This window comes from Nannospalax galili, unplaced genomic scaffold, assembly GCF_000622305.1.
Source record: "Nannospalax galili isolate Female #2095 unplaced genomic scaffold, S.galili_v1.0 scaffold632, whole genome shotgun sequence".
Lineage (NCBI taxonomy): Eukaryota > Metazoa > Chordata > Mammalia > Rodentia > Spalacidae > Nannospalax > Nannospalax galili.
In genome coordinates, this window is record NW_008332816.1 from 739,240 (window position 1) to 754,168 (window position 14,929).

Consider the following 14,929-nt stretch of genomic DNA (forward strand, 5'->3'; position numbering starts at 1 on the left):
CAACATAATTGCAGCAGGAAGCCAGGTCAGGAGATGCCTGAGCAGGATTCCCAAGTGTAGCAGATGCATCTGCCTTCCTGCCCGCATCCTGGACCTCATCTCTTGGTCTTCATTAATCTCAATACCCACACTTGTGTGTTGCTGTCTGGGACTCTCTGATGAAAATCTGCTCTTCCCCATCTGTGGATCAGCTGGGAAATTAATGACCCTGGAAATAGCTGTCAGCAACATTTGCCAAGTGTTGGCGCAGAAACATCTCAGCCCCTTCCTACTCCTTCCTGCGGTGTGCATACCCCCACTCTCTTCCAGAGCTTCCACAGCAGTGAGCAACCAACAGTGTTCAGCTCCATCCAGCTGACCGTAGCTGAATCTGGCTGGAGTATATCTGTTGTCCTCATCCATGTGTCCTTCCCGACCCAACACCCTGAATTTGAATCTTTATCTTGGAGTGTGGCGGTGCCACACATAAAGAGAAACTACCTCTTAATTTAACCAGGGGAGGCTGTGGAGTCCTGATTTCTCTTAGAACTGTTCTCCTGAATAAAGGATCACCTATATTTATTTAGCAACATATCAGTCAGAGCATGGGGAACAAATGAGGAACTTTGTCTCCAAGAATCTTTAACCAGAGTTTACAACAGAAGGAGTTATGTCTCTGGGGCTGGAGAGATGGCTCAGTGGTTAAGAGCACTGGCTACTTTTGCAGAGGACCTGGGTTCGGTTCCCAGCACCCACATGGCAGCTAACAACCATCCATAACTCCAGTTCCAGGGGATCTGACACCCTCTCCTGGCCTTCACAGGCATTGCATGACACAGGTGCACTTACATACATGCAGGCAAAACACTCATACACGTTAAAATAGAAAAATAAATAACTTTTTTTTCGGTCTTTTTGAGACAGGGTCTCCCTGTAGCCCCAACTGTCCTGGAACTCACTATGTAGACCAGGCTGGCTTTGAACTCACAGAGATCCGCCTGCCTGCCTCTGCCTCCTGAGTGCTGGGATTAAAGGCATGTGCCACCACACCCAGCTATAAATAACTTTTTTTAAGATTAAAACTATTGGTTTGGCTTAGCTTGTTAATCATGTCAGGAAGCCAAAGCATAGGAAGATTGACTCCATTGTTTTTCTTAAAGGCTAGTTAAATTTAAACAAGCAAACAGTTTGAATACATCGCTCTAAATAATCTCAAAAGCATATGATTCATTTGAAAAAGTTCAATTTATGATTCCCAGGAAAGTCATTCCCACATTGGGGTTGGATTCTGGGGGAACCCAAAGAAATCTAGAAATGTGACACAAGATCAGTTCTGTAAGTGTGGTTCAGGAGCTGAAATGGACCAATAAAGCTATATAAACTTCAGAATGAAGGGGCCTGGGTTAGGATGACTTATTATTACTGTAGTTATAAAAGCAAGAGTTACAGAGCTAGGAATGCATCAGTGGGTAAAGTGCTTGCCTAGCACACACAACACCCTAGTAACCCAGCACCTCATAAAAGCAGCTGTGGTGGCATATGCCTGTAATCCCAGCACTTGTGAGATGGAGACAGGAGAATCAGAGTTCAAGATCATCCTTGGCTGTGACCAACATGGGGAACCTGAGACCCTGTCTCAAAAAAAAAAAAAGTTACATTTTACAGAGAGATTTCTCTTGTAGACTCATCTCCTTAATCTCAGAATATTTCAGTACATAGCTATCTTTATCAGATAAGAACTATTTTTGAAAGTAATCTAACCATCACAGGCAGCATCACACCAGGAACTTTCACAGAACTTCCTAGACACCAGCTGATACCCAGTCAGTGTTAAAATATGCTTGATTGTCTTGAAAATGTCCTCTTATCCTTTCCTAAAATGGGGATCCAAGGCTGGGGATGCAGCTCAGTTGGTGGAGTTGGTGCATGCCTTGCATGCATGAAGCCCTGGATTTAATTCCCAGCCCCACATAAACCTTGCATGGTGGTACACATCTGTAATCCCAGTCCCAGAACCCAGGAGGCAGAGGCAGGAGAATTAGAAGCTCAAGGTCATCCTCTGCTGCACAGTGAGTTTCAAGGCAACCTGGGATACTTGCCTTAAAAAAAGAAAAGAAAAACTGAGCTTAGCAATTAAGTACACTGTCTACTCTTGCAGAGGACCCAGGTTCAGTTCCCAGCACCCACATGGTGGCTAACAACCGTCTGTAACTTCAGTTCCAGGGGATCCAATGCCCTCTTCTGGCCTCTACAGGCATTGCATGACACAGGCAAAACACTCATACACATAAATAAAAATAAATAACTCGGGGCAGGGGGGGATGATGACGACCTTTAGTCCTAGCACTGGGGAGGCAGAGGCAGGCAAATCTCTGGAAGTTCAAGGCCAGCCTGGTCTACATAGTGAGTTCCAGGTCAGCTGGGGCTACAGGGAGACCCTATTTCAAAAAAGCTTAAAAAAATTTAAAAATAAATCTTTTTTAAATTAGCAGTAAAAAATAAATGAATAAATAAAATGGCATTCAAATAAACTGAAAACTACACTGAACATACATGGTAATTTGGCAGGGTTCATAGAGATCAAACCCCAGGGCCTCTTGTATGCGAGGCAAGTACTCGACCAACTGAGTTACATCCCCCACCCAGATATACTAATTTAAATGAAAACAATTCTCAATCTTCTTGTTAAAATAAGAAATCAAGTGAGTCACAGGTTTTAATTGCTTTTTCTGCAGCATGTATTTGGAAGGAAAGCAAAATGCCCCTCAGGGTCTTTTGTCTTGATGGAGTTGATTTTTCTTACTTCTTGGGAGTACAGAGAAAGAAAAAAAATCAGCAAGGCAACAAATTATCAAGGAGTAAAACCAATTATAACTACAGGTGTTTCTTTGAAAGTTATTTTCACAAGATGTAGCAGCGATTTTTTAAAGGCTGGATACATTCACCAGACCCTTGTGCAACTCAACATGTATAGATTTATTCAACAGAAAAGGGAGTGATTCAGTGACAGTCATGAATATTCATGCAATTTTGCATATTGCACCAGAAAACAAGATTGATTTTCCTAGGAATGTTCTCAACTCAACACCTTATCAAATCAATTCCTTAAATTAGTTTGATGACTCAGAAAAACAGCTTTTTCTCCTGATGCAGTATTGGAGAAAAGAGGACAGCTCTGTATTTCTTCATATTTCTTTTGCTAATAATGAAAATGCACGTTTTATTTTATTATTATATTTATTTATTGGGGGTGTGTGCACATGCCACAGCATGTGTGTGGAGGTCAGAAACAATTTGTGGGAGTTGATTCTCTCCTACCATGTGGGTCCCAGGAATCAAACTCAGGTTGTCAGGCTGGGCAGCAAGTGCCCTGACCTGCTGAGCCATCCTGCTGGCCTGAAGATGTACATTTTGAACTCTAGTATCTGGAATTTCTCTAGTCATCAAGAAAGTCCTGCTAGATGTAGTGGCTCATGCCTTTAATCTCAGCACTCGGGATGCAAAGGCAGGTGGATCTCTGTGAGATCAAGGCCAGCCTGGTCTATATAGCAAGTTCCTGTCTCAATGATAAGAGAGAGGGTCTAAATATGATCAAAATATATTGTATGGGGGCTGGAGAGATGGTTCAGTGGTTAAGAGTACTGGCTGCTCTTGAAGAGGACCCAGATTTGATTCCCAGAACCCACATGATGACTAACAACCATCCGTAACTCCAGTTCCAGGGGATCAGATGCCCTCTTCTGACCTCCAAGGGAATTGCACAACATGGGTGCACTTAGATACATGTAGGTAATACACTCATACACATAAAACAAAAATAATAAATAAAACATTTAAAAATATACATATTGAATGAAATTTGCAAAAATTCAATTTAAAAACAGAAAAGTCCTGCTAAAGTTACATTTCACAGATATAAATGGAGGAGGGGCCAGATAGAATTTGATTTATTTATAATGAAACAAGAATCTGGCACCAATAATCCACACACATATGCAGAGTCCTGTGGCAGCCAGAAGGGGTAAGATTCCCCTCGAGCTGGAGCTGCAGCTGGTTGTGCGCCACCTGATGTGGGTGCTGGGAACCAAACTCCTGGTCTTCTGCAAGAGCAGCAAGTCCTCTTAAGCACTGAGCCAGCTCTCCAACCCCACAGAGCAGTTCATAGGCTGTTAGCTTGCTGCCTTCTCAGACTGCTAACTTTCTGAATAAAGAGCAACTTAGATTCAGTTCCTAAGGCACAGAGTGTAACAAAAAGACCCTCAAGAGGGTAAAGTCCACAGGATGAACAGCAGTACATTGGACTGTGTTCTCCAGGAACACTGTCCAAATCTTTGTATTGGTAGCTGGGGATGTGGCTCATTTGGTAAAATACTTGCCTCACATGCATGAAGCTCTGGATTAAAAATAATAAATAAAAGGTGGGTGTGGTGGCACATGTCTTTAATCGCAGCACTTGGGAGGCAGAGGCAGGTGGATCTCTGTGAGTTCAAGGCCAGCCTGGTCTACATAGTGAGTTCCAGGACAGCTGGGGCTACAGAGAGACCTTGTGTCAAAAAGACCAAATAGTAATAATAATAATAGTAATAATAATATAAAATAGTAAATAAAATATTTTTAAAAGGAACACAACACAAATATGAGAGAGAGAATTCTTTCCTCAGCAAAGACCCCACAAACACACTATATAATGTCATTTTTTTTAGACAACATCTTGTTTAGCCTGGACTGGCCTCAAACTCTCTACATAGAGAGGTTGACCTCAAACTTCATACCCAACTTTCCCTGCTGCCGTTTTTGTGGTGGTGGTGGTGGTGATTTTTTTTTTTTTTTTTTTTTTTTTTTTTTTTTTTTTTTTTTGTCTTTTTGAGACAGGGTCTCCCTGCAGTCCCAGCTGGACTGGAATTCATTATGTAGACCAGACTGGCCTTGAACTCACAGAGATCCATGTGCCTCTGCTTCCCAAGTGCTGGGATTAAAGGCCTGCAGACTTTTTTTAAGAAAAGATTTATTGGCAGGTTCTCTTACATCGACCGCCTAAGAGTCACGCTGTAAGAAGCAACAACTTCCCTCCTTGTCTCCGCCATCTCGGTAGCCGCGAACGACCAACCATGCGTGAGTGCATCTCCATCCACGTTGGCCAGGCTGGTGTTCAGATCGGCAATGCCTGCTGGGAGCTCTACTGCCTGGAACATGGCATCCAGCCTGATGGCCAGATGCCAAGTGACAAGACCATTGGGGGAGGAGACGACTCCTTCAACACCTTCTCCCTCCTTGTCTCCGCCATCTCGGTAGCCGCGAACGACCAACCATGCGTGAGTGCATCTCCATCCACGTTGGCCAGGCTGGTGTTCAGATCGGCAATGCCTGCTGGGAGCTCTACTGCCTGGAACATGGCATCCAGCCTGATGGCCAGATGCCAAGTGACAAGACCATTGGGGGAGGAGACGACTCCTTCAACACCTTCTTCAGTGAGACGGGCGCTGGCAAGCATGTGCCCAGGGCAGTGTTTGTAGACCTGGAACCCACGGTCATTGATGAAGTTCGCACTGGTACCTACCGCCAGCTCTTCCACCCTGAGCAGCTCATCACAGGCAAGGAAGATGCAGCCAATGACTACGCCCGTGGGCACTACACCGTTGGCAAGGAGATCATTGACCTTGTCTTGGACCGGATTCGTAAACTGGCTGACCAGTGCACAGGTCTTCAGGGCTTCTTGGTTTTCCACAGCTTTGGTGGGGAACTGGCTCTGGGTTCACTTCCCTGCTGATGGAACGGCTCTCTGTTGATTACGGAAAGAAGTCCAAGCTGGAGTTCTCCATCTCTCCAGCCCCCCAGGTTTCCACCACCATCGTTGAGCCCTACAATTCCATCCTCACCACTCACACCACCCTGGAGCACTCTGATTGTGCCTTCATGGTAGACAACGCAGCCATCTATGACATCTGTCGTAGAAACCTCGACATCGAGCGCCCAACCTACACTAACCTTAACCGCCTTATTAGCCAGATTGTGTCTTCCATCACTGCTTCCCTGAGATTTGATGGAGCCCTGAATGTAGACCTGACTGAATTTCAGACCAACCTGGTGCCCTACCCCCGCATCCACTTCCCTCTGGCCACATATGCCCCTGTCATCTCTGCTGAGAAAGCCTACCATGAGCAGCTTACTGTAGCAGAGATCACCAATGCCTGCTTTGAGCCAGCCAACCAGATGGTGAAATGTGACCCTCGCCATGGTAAATACATGGCTTGTTGCCTGTTGTACCGTGGTGATGTGGTTCCCAAAGATGTCAATGCTGCCATTGCCACCATCAAGACCAAGCGTAGCATCCAGTTTGTGGATTGGTGCCCCACTGGCTTCAAGGTCGGCATCAATTACCAGCCTCCCACTGTGGTACCTGGTGGGGACCTGGCCAAGGTACAGCGAGCTGTGTGCATGCTGAGCAACACCACAGCCATTGCTGAGGCCTGGGCCCGTCTCGACCACAAGTTTGATCTGATGTATGCCAAGCGTGCCTTTGTGCACTGGTATGTGGGTGAGGGCATGGAGGAAGGGGAGTTCTCTGAGGCCCGTGAGGACATGGCTGCCCTGGAGAAGGATTATGAGGAAGTTGGTGTGGATTCTGTTGAAGGAGAGGGTGAGGAAGAAGGAGAAGAATACTAATCTGTCCTTTGAGCTCTGTAGCGTGTCAAACTCCCGGAACTTCAGCTTCAACATTAGCTGACAGGCAGACGTCAGTCAGTGTTCACTGTTTAGTTTAGCTTCCCTGTGATGTGTCTTATTTTTTCCATGTGAACCTGAAAGTTTTGTCCCTGATGTGTCAAAGTAAAAGCATTATGAAGAACATTTTCATCTTGGTATGCTTTTTTATTTGAGTTTTCCCAGTCTAGACTGGCCTTGAACTTCTGATCATCTTACTGTGCTGGTATTGTGACCATTGGTCACTCAGTTTATTCAGTGCTGAGGATCTGGACCCAGGACTTTAACACCAGGGGAGCACCCTAACAGTGCCATGAACCACATTCCCGAGCCACGCTTGGGCATTTCCTAAAGCCACCTTTATTACAATTCAGCCACATTTGGAAATCGTGTCTATAACATGTTGGTAGTGTCCCAGACCCCACATTACCTTGAGTATTTGCCTGGTATGTATGAAGCCATTAGTTTGATCCCCTACCAAAATCAAGTACTGTTGGTATTTACAGGATCCAAATACAACTTTTATTTTAGGACGGTCCTTGAACTGAAACTGCTTTGGGTAGTAGAAAGGCCATGTTTCCAGCTGTGAGGAGAGGACTTACTGCAGCAGAAGGGAACCCCTGGATTCCTTACCCAGTCTTTATATCTGATTATTACTAGTGACAGTCAGTTACTTTCTGAGCTCCTTGACATCTGAGCATGGATATAAAGTTGTCAGGTAGATGTCAATGGTAATGTTTTTCACATCTACTAATTATTACAGAGAAAATTATGCTTTGAAGAATTATTATTTTTTATCCTTTTCTAAAATTTTTAATAACTACATGATTAGAAGAAGCATTTCACTACAGTTTTAATGCATTTTTAAATTTTATGTACATGAGTGTTTTATCTGCATGTATGTAAGTGCAACCATGTCCTGCAATGCCTGTGGAGGCCAGAAGAGGGCGTCAGATCCCCTGGAACTGAAGTTATGGATGTCTGTTAGTTCCCACCATGTGGATGCTAGGAACTGAACCTGGGTCCTCTGCAAGAGCAGCCAGTGCTCCTAAATGCTGAGCCATCTCACCAGCCCTGGCCCCACTGCTGATTTTTTTTTTTTTCAAAAAGACCTGCTTTTGTTATTTTTGAAATTGTGCATGTGTATGCAGGTGCCTGAGGAGGCCAGAGGCATCATTCCCTCCGCCCCCCCGCCACCACCCCGAAGCTGGAGTTAAAGGCAATTGTGAGCTTCCCAACATGGGTGCTGGAAACTGAACTCAGGTCACTCAGGGCTGAGCCTGCTCTCCAGGCTCCCCCCATAACAAACAGCATTTAATCAGTTGCAATGAATTCACCAGTTCCATCATTATCTTTGAATGTGATCCTCCAGCTTCACTCCCTTCTTCTCAGCAGTCACAATTAAAAGTAACTCTTCAGGCTGTTTGATGAACTGAAATGAAGCAAGCCTCTCACACTCTTGTTAAAGAACTCCAGGGCTGGGAGGCATAGCCCAGAGTCAGTGCACTTGACTAGCTTGTGTGAGGCACCAGGATCAATTTCCACACTGAAAGACAGAGAAACAAAAAGAAAGGAATCTGACATTGTCTTAGTCTTTTAATTTTTCCACATCCTAAATGTGGGAGAAAAGCAACGTGGTGTGCTAACGAGCGCCTTTGGATCTGACAGAACCGTTTTTACATAACTTTCTGATGCTTGGGAATTCAGAGATGTCAATTATAACATTGTTACCAGGGCAACAGAGTATCCAGGGAGACCACCAACAGGTACCACAGTTGCTCTTTGAAAGGTAACCCCTGTGATACTGCCAGTGCCTTCTAATGTCTTTGGACTCCCGCAAGGTTATTTTGTGCAAATTATACTTGAAAGGACAGATTATAGGACTGGAGAAGGCAATGTGTCTGCAACTGTAATTAATATCCGTAGCTCTCCACACTACACGGGACTTCAACGCCCAGTGGTAGTTTTTGATATTTTCAGTTTATCAACTTATCAAACTGGACTAGAATTAGTTTCAAGGCCTGAAATAATGCCTCTTTATCGTCATGTCCCCCCCCCTTCTTTTATCCTCCCTCCTCATGGTTGTAAAAACAAAAAGGTAGGGAAGTAGGTAAGATGGCTCAGAAGGTGTAGGCGCTTGCTGCTGAACCTGACAACCTGAGTTCAATCCTTGGGACCCAAATGGTGGAAGGAGAAAAAAAAGACTCCTGAGGGTTGTGCTCTGGCCTCCACACATGGTTTGTGGCATGCATATATGCATACACACCCACATGTGCACACAAAATAAATGCAATTTAAATTTTAAAAAATATTTTATTTGTGGGGCTGGAGAGATGGCTCAGCGGTTAAGAACACCGGTTGTTCTTGCAGAAGACCCGGGTTTGAATCCCAGCACCCACATGGCAGCCAACAACTATTCATAACTCTAGTTCCAGGGGATCTGACAACCTCTTCTGTCCTCTGCGGGCATTGCACGACACGGGTGCACTTACCTACACGCAGGCGATACACTCATACACTAAAAATAATAAATAAATAATTTTGTTTTGCTTTGAGACAGGGTCTCTCTGTAGTCCTAGCTGTCCTGGAACTCACTATGTAGACCAGGCTACCTTGAACTCACAGAGATCTGCCTGCCTCTGCCTCCTGAGTGCTGGGATTAAAGGCGTGTGCCACCATACCTGGCTTGTTATTTTGAGTCTATGTGTATGAATGTATTGCCTGCATGTATATAAGTGCACCTGTGTCATGCAATACTCAGAGAGGTCAGAAGAGGGAGTCGGATCCTCTGGAACTGGAGTTATGGATGGTTGTTAGTATGGTAGGTGTTGGGAATTGAACCCAGGTCTTCTGCAAGAGCAGTCAGTGCTCTTAACCACTGAGCCACCTCTCCAGCCTCCAATTTATTTATTTATTTATTTATTTATTTATTTATTTATTTATTGGTCTTTTTGAAACAGGGTCTCCCTGTAGTTCCAGCTGGCCTGGAACTCACTATGTAGACCAGGCTGGCCTCAAACTCAGAGATCCGCCTGCCTCTGCCTCCCAAGTGCTCTGCCTTCTGCGCCACCAAGCCTGGCTCCAATTTAATATTTTTAAAAGAAACTTTTATTTTTTGTATTTTTGAGACAAGTTCACACCATGCAGCCCTAACTGGACTGGAACTCACACAGTGTAGATCAGGCTGGCCTCAAACTCATAGTGATCTGCCTGTCTCCACCTCCAAAGCGCTGGAAGTCAGAGGACAACTTGCAGGAGTCTGTTCTCTCCTTCCAACGTGTGAGACCCAGAGATCTAACTCACATCACCAGGCTTGGTAGCAAGTTCCTTTACCTGCTGAGCTGTCTCACTAACCCATCTTCCTTAAACTTCTTGTAGTTAGATACAGGCATTTGAACAAAATAGATCAGACACTGCCCCACTGTGTAGCCAGGCAGTCTTGAACTTGAGGTCCCCCGATCTGTGTCTCCCACAAAGGAGAATTACAGGTACATGCTACCACATCAGGGATAGAGGTTTGAATTGTTTGGGATCTTGTACATGCTAGGCAAGTGCTCTATCATTGACCCTCATCCCTAGTTTCAAGACGAATTTTTAAAGCTCACCTGGGGGCATTGTGCTATGTAGGGTTTTTTTTTGGGGGGGGGTTCTTTTTAAGACAGGGTCTCCCTGTAGCCCCAGCTGACCTGGAACTCACTATGTAGACCAGGCTGGCCTCAAATTCAAAGAGATCCACCTGCCTCTGCCTCCCAAGTGCTGGGATTAAAAGCATGTCTGGCCTTGCTATGTAGTCTTAAAAGCACCAAGTAGACAAGCAAAGATCAGTTTTTCTGGTAGAAAGCAAGAAATGGATCAATAGGGTATTAGTTAATACTGGTACAATACAGGCATATCAGGCTATCAAGGTCACACATACAGGCCAGGATCGACTGATTCCATGAGAAAGATAAACTGAGTCAGTGTTTTTGTGTGTGTGTGCTTTCTTTTCTCAGTATTGGGGACTGAACACAAAGCCTCATGCATGCTAGAGAAGAACTCCACCACTGAGCCACACCCCAGCCCCTCCCTGGGGGATTCTAGGCACGTGCTCTACCACTGAGCCACACCACCAGACCCTCCCTTGGGGAGTCTAGGCTGGGGCTCTACCACTGAGCAACACCCCCAGCCCCTCACTGGGGGATTCTAAGCAGGGGCTCTACCACTGAGCCACACTCCAAGCCCCTTGCTGGGGGGGGTTCTAGGAAGGTTCTCTATCACTGAGTCACCCTCAGCCCCTCACTGTCTTTTAGACATAGACAGGGCATTAGGTATATCTAGGGAGAAAACACAAGCATAAGTTCAGGGTACCAGCTTGCCTCACAAAAATATGCCATTATAACAAGAGGATCCAAATGTCTGGAGGTCACGCATTACAGAGGGTCTCTAAATCTAGATAGCATGTAGGCATTTCTGCACTCAGCAGCTCCAACCTGCAATACATCAGAAACAGGAAGTAAAGAGGAACGGTCTGGTGACAGCCTTGCCAGTGATGGGGGAGACAAGGAAAAAGCTGTTTCTCTACCCACAATGTAGCTAAAGTCAAATATGTGGTGCTTCCCCCACACCATGTGAGCCTCTGGTTCTCCGCAAGTGCTGAGTAGGGTGTTCAAAGACTGAACTCAGTTCTAACACTGACTCCCTTAGGTTAGTGCAGACCCACATACTGGGGGCTCCATTCCCCTAGACGGTCCCCACCTCAGTCTCCCTAGATGGTCCCCACCCAGTTGCAAGTGCTGGGTCCCCAGGTTACTCCCACTTCTGTCTGACTTGGCTACACACCTCTGACCCCTCTTCACCTTTGACAGTTGCTGTGACAGGTCAAGGACCTCAGGAAAACACTGTCCTTACTACTGTTGTTTGTTACAAAGGAGAAACCCAGGAGTTCAACAGGAGTTGGGGTGGGAGGGGTGGGATAACGGGGAGTGCAAATGGCCAACACACTGTACGCTGTGTGCCCAAGTGTCAAGACAAAGCTTTTAAAGGGAAAAGCAGGCTGGAGGGATGGCGCAGAGATTAGGAGCCTTTCCTGCTCTTGTAGAGGATTGGAGGTTCAGTTCCCAGGCCCCACACACAAGCTAACAACCAACCATGACTCCAGTACCAGGAGATTCAATGTCCTCTTCTGATCTCCACAGGCATTGCACGGCATGGGTACACTTACATACATGCAGACAAAACACTCATATGCATAAAATAAAAATTAATTAATTTTAAAACTGAAGACCTGGGCTGGGTTTCCAGCATCCATATGGCCAGTAAAAGCCATCTGTAATTCCAGTTCCAGGGAATCTGATGCCCTCTTCTGGTGTCTGTGGTCACTGCACACACATGAGGCACTCCATGCAGGCAAAACAATCATACTCTTAAAAATAAATAAATAAATAGTTTTTAAGGTATAATTGGCCAGGTGTGGTGGCACATGCCTTTAATCCTAGCACTCAGGAGGCAGAAGCAGGTGGCGGAGGACCTGGGCAGGGCCAGCCTGGTCTACATAGTGAGTTCCAAATCAGCTAGGGCTACAGGAAAACCCTGTCTCAAAAAGACCAATAAATAAATAAATAGTTTTTAAGGTATAATTGGCCAGGTGTGGTGGCACATGCCTTTAATCCTAGCACTCAGGAGGCAGAGGCAGGCCTGATTGACATAGTAAGTTTCCAGGCCAGCCAGAGCTATACAATGAGACCCCATCTTGAGGGAAAAAGGTGGGGGAGTGGAATAAGAAGGGGGCGGGGAGTGGAATAAGTCAAGCCTGGTGGTTCATGTCTGTAATCCCAGCTACTCAGGAGGCTGAGGCAAGAGGATGACAAGTTCAAGATCTGGCTCGACTACAGAGTGAGTTCAAGGCCAGACTGTGCAATTTATGGATACCCTGTCTCAAATTTCAGAACATATAAAGGGGGCACTGGAGAGATGGCTCAGCAGTTAAGAGCACTGGCTGCTCTTGCGGAGGACCTGGGTTCGATTCCCAGCACCCACGTGGCAGCTAACAACTGTCCAAGAGAATTGGACGCCCGCTTCTGACCTCCAAAGGCATTGCATGACACAAGTGCACTTAACATTCATGTATGCAATACACTCATACACAAAAAATTAAAAAATAATAAATATGGGCTGGGCGTGGTGGCGCACGCCTTTAATCCCAGCAATTAGGAGGCAGAGGCAGGTGGATCTCTGTGAGTTCGAGGCCAGCCTGGTCTACATAGTTAGTTCCAGGCCTGGGGCTACAGGGAGACCCTGTCTCAAAAACACCAAAATAAATAAATGAATAAATAAAGATTAGTTTTATCTGATATGGAGACCCTGTCAAAAACACCAAAATAAATAAATAAATTAAATAAATAAATAAATAAAAATAATAAAAATAATAAAGTATGCAAGAAAATATAAAAGGGCTGGGTGTGTGAGAAGTAGAGTGTTTGCGTAGCATGTATAAGATCCTGGTTCTGGGGCTGGAGAGATGGCTCAGTGACTAAGAGCATGTATTACTCTTGCAAAGTATCAGAGTTCAGCACCCAGCAGCCACCTTTGGCACCCCACCTTGGGAAACTCCAACTTCAGGGGCTATCACATGCCCCTGGCCTCTGCAAGCACTGCACTCACATGCACATTCCTACACACAGACACACTGATACTTTGAATGAAAAATGCTCCCCCTTAGGCTACAAGTATTTGAACACTTTGTCCCCAGTTGATGGTACTGTTTGCAAAGGTTTAAGAGGTGTGGTATTGCTGGAGGAAGTGTGTCACTAGGCTCCTGCCAGACTGCCAGGCTGCCAGAAAAATCACACAGGAAAGCATGGCATTTCCAGAGCCGGAGGCCATGTTTCTGTGGCGGCTACTTCAAAAGACGAGTCAGGAAGATGCCAGAAAAGCACTCTGTTGATAAAAGGAATCTTCTGCATATGAAACCGAGCCCATGGGCTGTCCGGACATGGAGAGACTACTACTTTTACACAACAGGGGTCCCCAACAGTCCCCTAAATAATTTCTATTCTATTAATCAACAATTACTATTTTGCAGAAGCAAGCCAAGCATAACCTACAGAAGCCATAAATCAGCAGTTAGCAGGCACACTCTAGGATGCTCCGACCTGTTCCCAAGACAATCAGGGTCCAGCTTGCATGTGTTCCCATACCCTGGGCCAACTGTCTGATAATTTCAGGGACTAGAGTCAGCCTAAACTTTAACGTGGCATAGCTATGGTCAAGAAGATGCCCTATTACACATGAGATCCCATGTTCTTATTGTTTTATTGCGTTTTATACAATAGTTCCCAATTAAATTTATACCCCCTCCCCCATCCATGCCCCCCACAGCTCTCCTCCCTTACACCAACTGTGCCTCAATGTGCAGTTTCCATCCCAAGAAGAAACTGTTGTTCTTCATCATTCTAATAAAGCGCTATCTGCTCCTATTGAGGCTGATCTCATCTCTTTTTCACATCATCGTGGTCAATCCTGATCTAACATTTTCTAACAGAACTGGGTGTCTGCTTACTTTTCTTTTTTCAGTGCTTTTGAGACAGGATCTTCCTGCAGCCCCAGCTGTCCTGGATTCACTATGGAGACCAGGCTGTCCTCAAACTCACAGAGATCCACTCACAGAGATCTGCCTGCCTCTGCCTCCCGAGTGCTGGGATTAAAGGCGTGCGTCACCACGCCCAGCCCAGTTTCTGTTTACTTTTATATTATGCACATGTATGTGTGTGTGTGTGTGTGTGTTTGTTTTCCCTTGGTCCTTTTTTGAGAGAGTCTCCCTGCAGCCCAGCTGGCCTGGAACTCACTATGTAGACCAAGCAGGCCTTGAACTCACAGAGATCCACCTGCCTCTGCCTCCCGAGTGCTGGGATTAAAGGTGTGCACCACCACGCCCGGCTTTGTTTTTTTCGTTTTTGAGACAGGGTCTCCTTCTAGCTCCAGCTATCCTGGAACTCACAGAGATCCGCCTGCCTCTGCCTCCCAAGTGCTGGGATTAAAGGCACACGCCACCATGCCCAGTTGTTTTTTGTTTTTTTTTAATTATTTATTTTATAACCAGACAATCAGAAGAAGCATTTCATTACAACAGCATTGACATATTCAATAACAATTTCCTGAGCTAAGATGCATCTCCTTCAAAACTGGCTGTAAATTTGTAGGCTTACAGTTGAATTAATACAGTTATACAATATTCTACTCAGTATAAACCCTATAAGACATAAAATTAAATGAG

The 14,929-nt window shown here is 45.4% G+C and overlaps 1 pseudogene across 1 annotated transcript; it reads left to right on the top strand.

Annotated features, from left to right (window-relative positions):
- The first annotated feature begins 5,250 nt into the window (after positions 1–5,250).
- On the top strand, positions 5,251–6,825 carry LOC103729670 (annotated as a pseudogene). Its single transcript, XR_607072.3, has one exon. The product of XR_607072.3 is annotated as a tubulin alpha-1B chain-like (transcript).
- Positions 6,826–14,929: the final 8,104 nt, after the last annotated feature.